Below are 10,477 nucleotides of genomic sequence, written 5' to 3'. Positions count from 1 at the left end.
AAATAAATTTTTTTATAAATTTTTTTTTTTTTTTTTGAGATGGAGTCTAGCTGTTACCCAGGCTGGAGTGCAGTGGTGCCATCTCGGCTTACTGCAGCCTCCGCCTCCCGGGTTCAAGTGATTCTCCTGCCTCAGCCTCCTGAGTAGTTAGGATTATAGGCACCCACCACCACGCCCAGCTAATTTTTGTATTTTTAGTAGAGACAGGGGTTTCACCATGTTGGTCAGGCGGGTCTCGAACTCCTGACCTCATGATCCTCCTGCCTCAGCCTCCCAAAGGGCTGGGATTACAAGCTTGAGCCACCACGCCCGGCCACATATTTTAATAAAACTAAAATTGCTTTCCTAACTGGGTGGACAATGAAGATGGCGTGGCTGGAGCACCTATGAATATCATAGTTCTTGGCTGGGCCCCAGGGAAGGAAGCGCTCTGTCTTGGGATTAGAACCAGCACAGCCCAGTCTGAGCGGTAGGCAGGCTAACATCACACCCTCAACGGACAGGGTAGGGTTGCGCCACCCTCCCTGGGGCCCAGGTTGGAGACAGTCCTCTCCCAGGGAATTGGAAGAAGCCTGGGTTACTTACTGGTGAGTCACAAGCTCAGGGCTCTGACCTTTTACCTCAAATGCAGGGCCTTTCCTGCCTGCTGTGCCCGCTGACCTGACCACCCCAACCAGTTGCCTCTGAACCCGTCCTTCCTCAGACCCTTCCCATGCAGCTGCTTCTTCCAGGAACATCCAGCCAGACTGCTTCAACTCTCCTGGCCTCCCCACTTTTGCCTTGAACAGCTACTTGGCCTCCTCCCTAACACCCATGGTCACAGCCACCCACACACCAGTAATCTCTCCCCAACACACACACACTCCTAAACAACTGTTAGACCTTGGAGCTCCACATACCTTGGCTCTAAAACAAATCCTCCATGTATGTATATGTAACCTTAGCTATCTCTGAGCCTCAGTTTCCTCATCTGTATAGTGGGCATAATACCTACCTTAGAGGGCTTTGTAAGGCTTCTGTGGGATAATATATGGAAAATGCTTAGTCTAGTGCCAGGCGTGTGGCAAGTGCTCAGTAAATGGTAACAGGGCTGGGCACGGTGGCTCACGCCTGTAATTCCAGCACTTTGGGAGGCTGAGGTGGGTGGATCATCGCTTGAGCTCAGGAGTTCAGGACCAGGCTGGGCAACAAAGCAAAACCTCATCTCTATAAAACAAAATTTTAAAAATTAGCCGAGTATGGTGGCACACACCTGTGGTCCCAGCTACCCAGGAGGCTGAGGTGGGGGGATCGCTTGAGCCTGGGAGGCAGAGGTTGCAGTGAGCTGAGATTACGCCACTGAACTCCAGTCTGGATGACAGAGACCCTGTCTCAAAGAAATAAAAATAAAGATAAAATTTTTTTTAAAGAGTAACTCCGATGATCATTATTATGATGATGGTGAGCCTATTTGCCTCTTCCAGCATCTGAGCATGCCTCAGGCATGGGGGCTGGAAATCAGCATTCGCTCCAGGGACTCCTAGAGCTGCTGACCGGTGCCTGGCGCAGAGGAGGTGTCTCACACGCATCCAATGGCTTAACTTCTGTCCTCTGGTTCTCACAGTGTCTGGCAAGTGGGTGAGGAAGGAGGAGAAACAGCAGCCCCTAATGGGCCTGGGGAGGTGCTCCTGAGGGGGGGCCCTTGGTCCCTACCCCTCCAAATCGCCCTCCATGGTGGGACCAGCAGCTGTCTCCTCCCCCAGCCTGGCATCTACGGGGAGATCTCTGGGCTGTGGAGCCACTGAGCTAATTAAGAATGACAAAGCACCGTGTAATTGCCAGCAATTGATGAGTCCCCTGCTTCCTCCTGCCCCCGCTTCCCTCATCCTCCTTGGCACTGTCTGGCCTGGAGGTCACCGCACAGACACGGAGGCAGGCAGAGTGGTGTGACTGAGCACAGGCTGGTGTCAGGAGACATGGGGGCTGGCCGCCTCTGCCACCCTCTTGCAATGGCACTTTGGGCAAGGAAGTTCCCTTTTTAAATTGACTCTATTTCCCCTTTTCCGTCTACAGGGATCTTGACCTTGTGCTGAAAAGAGGTAGGAGGAAGGACAAAGTGAAGGGACGAGGCCAAAGAGGACTCGGCTTAGGGGTCTGCTGCACCTTCCAGACTGGTTGAGTGCGAGGCAGACAGCCTCAGGTTTGAGTCCCAAGCCCTACTCAGCAGCTGTGGGATCGTGGGCAGCCCACCTACCTACCGTCTCCAGGCAGCAGGTTCCTCAGCTCTAGAATGGGACTCGTCTGAGAGCACTTAGCTCTTACTAGGACAACCTGCATGTGTCCTGAATCTGGGCCTATAAAGAGATCCCTGGACAAGCCCAGTCCTATCAGAGAGAGTACAGATATTAAGGGTTGAGAACTTCTAGAGCAATTTGATAATTTTATGTCTGTTGAATCTCATTTTTAAAATTAGGCTTGTGTTTTCTGTCTTATTTTATTTTATTTTTCTAGTAATTCATTTTCCTTGTATTTTACAAAAGCATTGGTCTGTGACAGATTAGAAATTCTTTTAAAAACGGTCCTGCTCCACTGATGCTTTGAGAAGCACGACTTAGTGGACTTTATAAAACAGCCATCGGTGGCAATCTTGCCATAATATCTATATAGTTCCAGGGTTTGATTTCCAGGACCTTTAACTTCTCCGAAGCCTATGGGATAAAGACCAAACCTCTTAGCCTGGCTTTCAAGGCCCTTCTCACTAAAGTCCCAACCCACCTTCCCATCCCTCGTCCTCCCCAGCCACACAGCCTTGTGATACTACCCTGTAGCTCCTTCCCCTAAACTTCCTGTATCCTCCTACTTCTCCATGCCTTTGCTCTTCCTTCTACCTGGAATGCCTTTCTCCACTTTGCCCTTCAACTGGCGAACTCCTATTCATCCTTCAAAGCCCAGACTAAATGTCACCAAGCCTGGGAAGCCTTTCCCAATGCCACCCCAGCACTCACCCCAGGTGGGGTTGCTCCCTTCTCCATGCTTCACATGGAACATCTGTGGGGACAGGATATTGCTGGGGTTAAGGCTACAGGCTCAGCAGTCAGAACAAGGTGGGCTTCAGACCTAACTTTACCAGCTGCACAATCCTGGGCAGGTGACTTAATACCACTGAGTCTCATTTTCCCGTCTGTGCAGTGGAGTCTAGAGGTGATGTGTGAAAAGTTTCCAGCACCATGGCACACAGTAGAGACCTCAGATATGACAGCTGCTGTCAATGGTATCCCTTTGGTTCATAACTTTCCACGTCGCTTTTCTGTCTCCCTACTAGGCTGGGTGCTCCTTGAGAGCAGAAGCACTTGAGAGTGTCTGGTTTGCCTAGATGTTCCCTTTGCCCAGCCCAGGGCTTGCACAGAGCTGTGCGTTGAATGTGGGTCTCTGGGTGCTCCCTGCCCCACGGTGCTGGCAGCTGCTACCTTGTCAGCGACGTGCTGATTAACCCCATTTCTGATTTGTACTGTTTGCCAGTTTCCATGATGCAAATACACCCACCACAGCCAATTTCAAGTTACCAGAAGTTTAATAACCATCTTGCAGAACTGCTAAATATTAAACAATCTGCTCATTTGAGCCACCCGGCTCCTGCACCCCTCTGGGTGTGACTATGCTGAACAGAAGATGAGCCAGAGCAGGCTTGGGTCCCAGTTGAGGGACAGGCTGCCTCCCATGCTCTCTGCCCACCCAGCACATTGAGGACCACCCAGGGAAGGGCCATAGGGTCAGCCATGCCCCACACAGAGGCCTTCACTCATCTCCCTCCCCCAGGCCTCCAGCCCCTTTGTTCTCTGAGATAAAAGCCTGTGAAATTGTTCATCTGTCTCCTCCCACAGAAGGAAGAACAGAGGCTGGTTAAGGGACCTGGCAGATCCATCCATCAATGGTTCTTGGGGGCCTGGGCAAGAGGGTGCTAGCCATGCGGCTCACAGGGCCTAATTTGCGATAACCCTGTCCCCACCACTGTTGCAAGCGAATAAGCTAAACCTGGTCACAATGGAGATCAGAGAAAGCTTGTGCACAGCCTCCTCTAGCCTCCTTTCCTATGACCCCTTCGTCTCCGAGGCTCAGAAGGGTCCCCACTTGGCATTTTATGCTCTGCCGTTATCGTCCTGCAATTCTTCATAATTTCTTTCTTTTTTTTTTTTTTTTCTTTTTGAGAGTCTTACTCTGTCCCCCAGGCTGGAATGCAATGGCGTGATCTCAGCTCACTGCAACCTCCACTTCCTGGGTTCAAGGAATTCTCTTGCCTTAGCCTCCCCGGTAGTTGGGATTACAGGCACGCACCACCACGCCCAGCTAATTTTTGTGTTTTTAGTAGAGTCAGGGTCTCACCATGTTGGCCAGGCTGATCTCGAACTCCTGGCCTCAGGTGATCCGCCTGCCTCAGCCTCCCAAAGTGTTGAGATTACAGGTGTGATCCATCACACCCAGCCAATTCTTCATAATTTCATCTTTGAATTTGTGTTTTTTAAATGAAGTCTGATGGGACAGCGGAGCATGCCTAGAGGATTTAGAGCCTCAGTTTAAGTGTGTGCCAGCTCCGCGGCTGCTCCCCGCCTGTTAGCACCTGTTCGCCTCCTCTGCCCAGCCCCACTCTGCAGCTGTGCTGTCTCCTGTGCCAGGCAGGACCCTGGGCCCAGGCATGGGGGAGGGGGGATGGTTTGGAACCAGGTGCACACGCCCTTCATCATCTTGGGCAGGGCATGGCAGCAGCTCTCCCCACCCTGGGCTGGCAGCACCATGGCACATCTGGTGGGTAGCTGGCTAGAGGCCACATCTCAGTGGGGGAAAGACTCTGATCTAAGGACTCAGCACATCCTGGCATGGAGATTTAAAGACCCTTGGGAATGGCCCATCTGCCAAAGGGTTGGGGCAGTGGACCTGTGGGAAGGAGAGGCCTGGTTTGGCTTCAACACACCCCACTCACACCCGGCGTACCTTGCCTCAGTCCGGTGTCTGACTAGAGGGGAGCCCGGGAGAGTTGAGTGCTCACAGTACGGGTCACGTGGACAATTTGACCATTGTCAGCCTCCAAAGAGTAGGAGTGTCCTCCACTGGGGGGTGGTGCCCCTGGGCACCTATGAGGGTCTTTATGAGTCTCCCTGTGCCCAGAAGCACTTTCTCACCTGTGCTGAGGGGAGACCTCTTCCTCCTTCCAATCTTCCTGGGTCTGACTTCTGTCTGTCTCTTCCGGCCGACTTGAGGCATCCTCAGGGATGAGCCGTGAAATAAAAATTGAGTAATTTCTGTGATTCCACACACAAGTTAAAGGCTCTGATATTTGCATTGTAAACTGACATTGCATCATACAAAGATGAATGGTAAAATTCATGCTAATAATTTAAATGTTTAATTTCTCCTTACTTAGAACCACATAAATAGCAAATAAAAAACACAGTGACAAGAGAAAAACCTCAGAAGAAAGAAAAAATAATTATGCATGTACCTTCTTTTTCTTCTTTTTTCTTTTTTTTTTTTTTGAGACAGTCTCGCTCTGTCGCCCAGGCTGGAGTGCAGTGGTATGATCTCAGCTCACCTCTGCCTCCCCAGTTCAAGTGATTCTCCAGCCTTAGCCTCCTGAGTAGCTGGGACGACAGGTGCATGCCACCACACCTGGCTAATTTTTTATTTTTAGTACAGACTAGGTTTCACTATGTTGGCCAGGTTGGTCTTAAACTCTTGACCTCAAGTGATCCACCCGCCTCAGCCTCCCAAAGTGCTGAGATTACAGGCGTGAGCCACCGTGCCTGTTTTTTTTTTTTTTTTTCTTTTTTTTCCCCCAAATAGAGACAGGATCTTGCTTTGTTGCCTAGGCTGGGCTCAAGTTCCTGGGCTCAAGCGATCCTCCTGCTTTGGCCTCCCAAAGTGCTAGGATTACAGGCGTGAACCACTGCACCTTTACCTGCCCACAAGTACCTTTAATGGCCCCTTTTGTCTGCTTTTTGAACAACAGGCCCACACACATCTTCATCTGGGATTGGACTTTGTAAATTATGCAGCTGGCTTCCTCTGGTCACTCCTGATCCCTCTTAGCCTGTGGTTGATTTGTTTTAAATAGCACGTATTGCATCCTGACACTCTGTGTAACTGATTGACTTTTTAAGGTTGTTGTCTATGGTCTGCTCCTGCCACCGGAATGTGGACCCTTAGAGGATGGGGTTTTGAATGCTGGGTTCAGGGCATAGCCCCAGGGCACAGAGTAGCCCAGTACACAGTAGGTGCTCAGTAAACATCCTGGGAGTATGGCATGATGAATGCTCTCCAGCCTGACTTTGGTCCCTCGTCTTTCCACTCCCCAGCTGCCCAGGCTTCAGTCCCTCCCCTTGTCCGTTTTGCCCATTTTGGTTCCGATATCTCATATCAGAACTTGGTGGTTCCAGCATTCTTTTCCAGACCTGAGTGATTCAGCCCTTCTGCCTCCTGCCAGCCCCGGGACTGTGGGTTTGAATGACGACTGCCCAGCAGGCTGCAAGGCACTCAGCCTGGACCTCTGGGCTTCCCTCCTTCCTGGGATTCCTTAGGTCATTTCCATCGATTGTCTTTGGCTGCAACTTCTTGAGTTAATCTCTCCATGTTGGAAAGCTTCCGTTGCTGGTTTCCCCATCTGCTTCCAGCTTCAAGTCCTTTTTGGCTCCGAAACCACATGCCTGTGCTCCCAGCTACTCAGGAGGCTGAGGTGAGAGGATCGCTTGAGTCCAGGAGGTGGCGGTTGCAGTGAGCCGAGATCGCAACACTGCACTCCAGCCTGGGCGACAGAGTGAGACCCTGTCTGAAAAAAAAAAAAAAAAAAAAAGATCAGGAAACTTGGGTTCTGCTCTGTGTATTCCACCCAGGGCAAGTCCCTGCCCCTGTCTAATTTCCTCACTGTGTCTACACAGTCACCAGTAGCATATTTGATACCCATGTCAGAACTACTGATAGGTTCCCTCACCAATGGACAAAACACAAACAGGTGTCCCTTCCCCTATGCTGAGACATCAGCATGGAGACAGGCTGTCTTTCAGCCACCCTACCCGTTCACTTTATGCGCTTGTGCAGTGCACAACCCACACAGCTGTGTTTAGGCAGCAGTCTTGCCAATCAGCCTCCCTGAGATGTATTTTCCCAAGGCCGTAACTGCTATGAGAACGGGTCTAAGCATCAATGACCCCCAGAAAACCCTTGTTTTTTTTTTGTTTTTTTTGTTTTTGAGATGGAGTCTTGCTCTTGTCACCCAGGCTGGAGTGCAATGGCGCAATCTCAGCTCACTGCAAACTCCACCTCCCAGGTTCCAGCGATTCTCCTGCCTCAGCCTCCCAAGTAGCTGGGATTACAGGTGCCCACCACTACGCTTGGCTAATTTTTGTATTTTTAGTAGAGACGGGGTTTCACCATGCTGGCCAGGCTTGTCTCGAACTCCTGACCTCAAGTGATCTGGCTGCCTTGGCCTCCCAAAGTGGTGGGATGACAGGCATGAGCCACTGTGCCCGGCCAACCCTTCCAATCAGCAGGTTTTCTTTTTCTTGGGTTCTGCAACAGGGCTGGGACTAGTGTGGGGCCTGGGGTACAAAAGTCAAGACTGATCTTCAGGGCTCGCTGAGGATGAGAGTGCCTCCGTAAACCTCGCACACAAGGCACCTCGCTGGCCTCACCTTCACCCCGGTCTGTTCTATGGATTCCCAACAGCTATAGGAGGCGGTGGCAGTGTTTTAAAGGAAAGTGCCAGAAAACCACCTCAGAATCCCAGCGGGCAGCTTCTTTCAGCAGCTGGGAGCCATGGAGGAGGCTGACTCTGCAAGAGGAACCCAGGGCAGGAGACAGAGGCCAGGGAGCTGGGTGCCAGGGGAGGCGCTGTGCCGGGAAGTCGGCCTTGCCTAGAAAGAGGGTGACCTGATGCCCATGGGAGGGGAGCAAAGGGAGGGCCGGGTAATCAGTCCCCTTGCTTGTGATCGAGGAGTGAAGGGAGGGCGAGGTAATCAGCTGTGATCGAGGGGTGATCAAGGGGTTTATAGGAAAATCTGTGGGGAAGGGGGTGGGGAAGAGAGAAGGCCACGGCAGACCTGGGCTCTGCAGGCTGAGCTCACACTCTGGGGCGGACACAGGGTCCAGCGGGACAGCCCGAGCAAGGCCGGCCCCCACCCAGGAGTGGCCTTCTTGGCCCCCAGTACACTTCCCTCCAGTTGCTTTGGAGACCCGGAGGCTGACACCCTGATGCTTTGAGATACAAGGCCACCTGTGAGTCAGTTACCATTGTCAACACCCGGAGAACACCAAGACGACTGTGTCACCTCCCAGATCCCAGAAACCCTTTAGGCTGTGTTTCCCAAATCTCTGACATCCAAAATCACTTTCATCTTTGCCTGCACTGATAGCTATGTGGTGTGTTTTGGAAAACTCACTCCTCTTTACTTAAATAATTATTTTCAAAGGAAACGATGCAAATAGAAAACAACTCGGTTGCCATAAACAGATGCGGATATTTTTCCTTCTGGCTGGATTCTGGTGCCCCCAGGGCTCTGAACCCAGGGCCAGCCTCTGTTCAAAGAGGAGGCCCGCAGCCCCGCAGAGGCTCTCCCCTCTCGCCAGGGATGGAATCACTTTCTCCCTTGATGTGGAGGCTGTGCCCACATGCTTCATGAATGTGTCTCCTCCTCGTGAAAAACGTTCCCAGGGAGTCCTGGGCAGTGGCTGGAAGAACTACGTTTTGCGGCTGGGGAGGGGAGACTGCTGGCTCTGGGAATGTCTGGGCCCCCAGCCTCAGCCGTGTCCTCCCATCTCAAGTGAGCAGCGGCTGTCGTGACAGAGGTGTTCAGAGGCTTCACATGAGATCCTCTGAATCCAGCAATCCCGGGATCCAACCTGATCACAGGTGCAGCCTCCACCAGGCACTGCAGGAACGGGAGGCTGGAGGAGGCCCAGGCCCCGCCCTCTGGGTCTAGTTGGGGCTACAGGACACTGCAGGTCCCTAGAGGTTGCGTTGCTCAGGGAAGGAACAGGAGGACCCTGAGCGGGTGGGAGGGCGCTGGAGGCTGGCGGGTGGGCTTGGTGGGGCTGGGCGGGGAGGGAGGGCAGTGGAATGAGCCAGGTGTGTGGGGGTGGGCGGAGGGGGTGTTGAGGGGCCCTAGACAGAGCAGAGGGACCAGGCCCCCAGGGTCTCCCACACCAGTGAGAAAAATTAGGACTGACTCCATCAGAGGGCACCAAGGGATTCTGAAGAGGAAAAACTAACGAAGGTGGTGTTTTCAGAAGAATGCCCCGCACCTGCGGTGTGGCGTGCCCTGCGCATTCCCCTCTTCTCCGCTATTCCCTGGAGCAGATGCCGTAGGCGCCTCCATCTGCAAATGAAGAAAGGGACCCCCTGCTGATGCCCATGGTGGAGCCAGGGTAGGAGCCCTGTGTCAGGAGCATGGGCAGTACCCCCATCCCACTGCAGACGGGACTGGGCACCCCTTCCTTCTTCTGCTCCAGTGGGTGAGGTGTGCCAGCAGCAGGGCCGGCTCCTCACAGCCCCTCCCTGACCACCAAGCCACTTCCCCTGCTGGGAAGGGAGAGGAGGGGAGCTGTCTCTGCTGTCTCCTTGCACTGTGTTCTCCTTGCACTGTGTAAAACACAGTGCACCACAGCACACACAGTATACACACGACCTACAATACACACAACACGCAACACATATACACAACACACACACCACATATACCCAACACAACACACACGCACACACCACGCATATACACACAAAACAGACAACATACACATACACACAAGACAACACACACATTCGCACACCACATATACACAACACAACACACATACACACAACACATATACACAACACACAGACACAACACACATGCACACATACCATATATACACAACACACACATACACACATACATACACAACACACATACACAACACACATACACACATCACATATACACAACACACACAACACATACACAACACACATATACATACACACAACACAACACACACATACAACACACACATTCACACACCACATATACACAACACATACACACAACACACATACAACACATACACAATACACAACGCACACAACACACATGACACAACACAACTCACACATACCACATATACACAACACAACACACATACACACAGCACACATACACAACACACACATACACACACCACATATACATAACACACACATACACACATCACAACACAATTCACACATACCACATACACATAACACACATACACAACACACACACACATCACACACAACACACATACATACACTCATACATACACATAACACAGACATACACACACCACATATACACATCACACACACACCACACACACCACATATACAATACACATACATACAACACACATACAACACATACACACAATATAGACAAATAACTAACAGCACACAACCTAAATACACACACAACACAAACACGCATGCAGCACA

Source organism: Theropithecus gelada, chromosome 1 (assembly GCF_003255815.1).
Source record: "Theropithecus gelada isolate Dixy chromosome 1, Tgel_1.0, whole genome shotgun sequence".
NCBI classification, from domain to species: Eukaryota; Metazoa; Chordata; class Mammalia; order Primates; family Cercopithecidae; genus Theropithecus; species Theropithecus gelada.
This window is presented reverse-complemented; position numbering follows the sequence as displayed.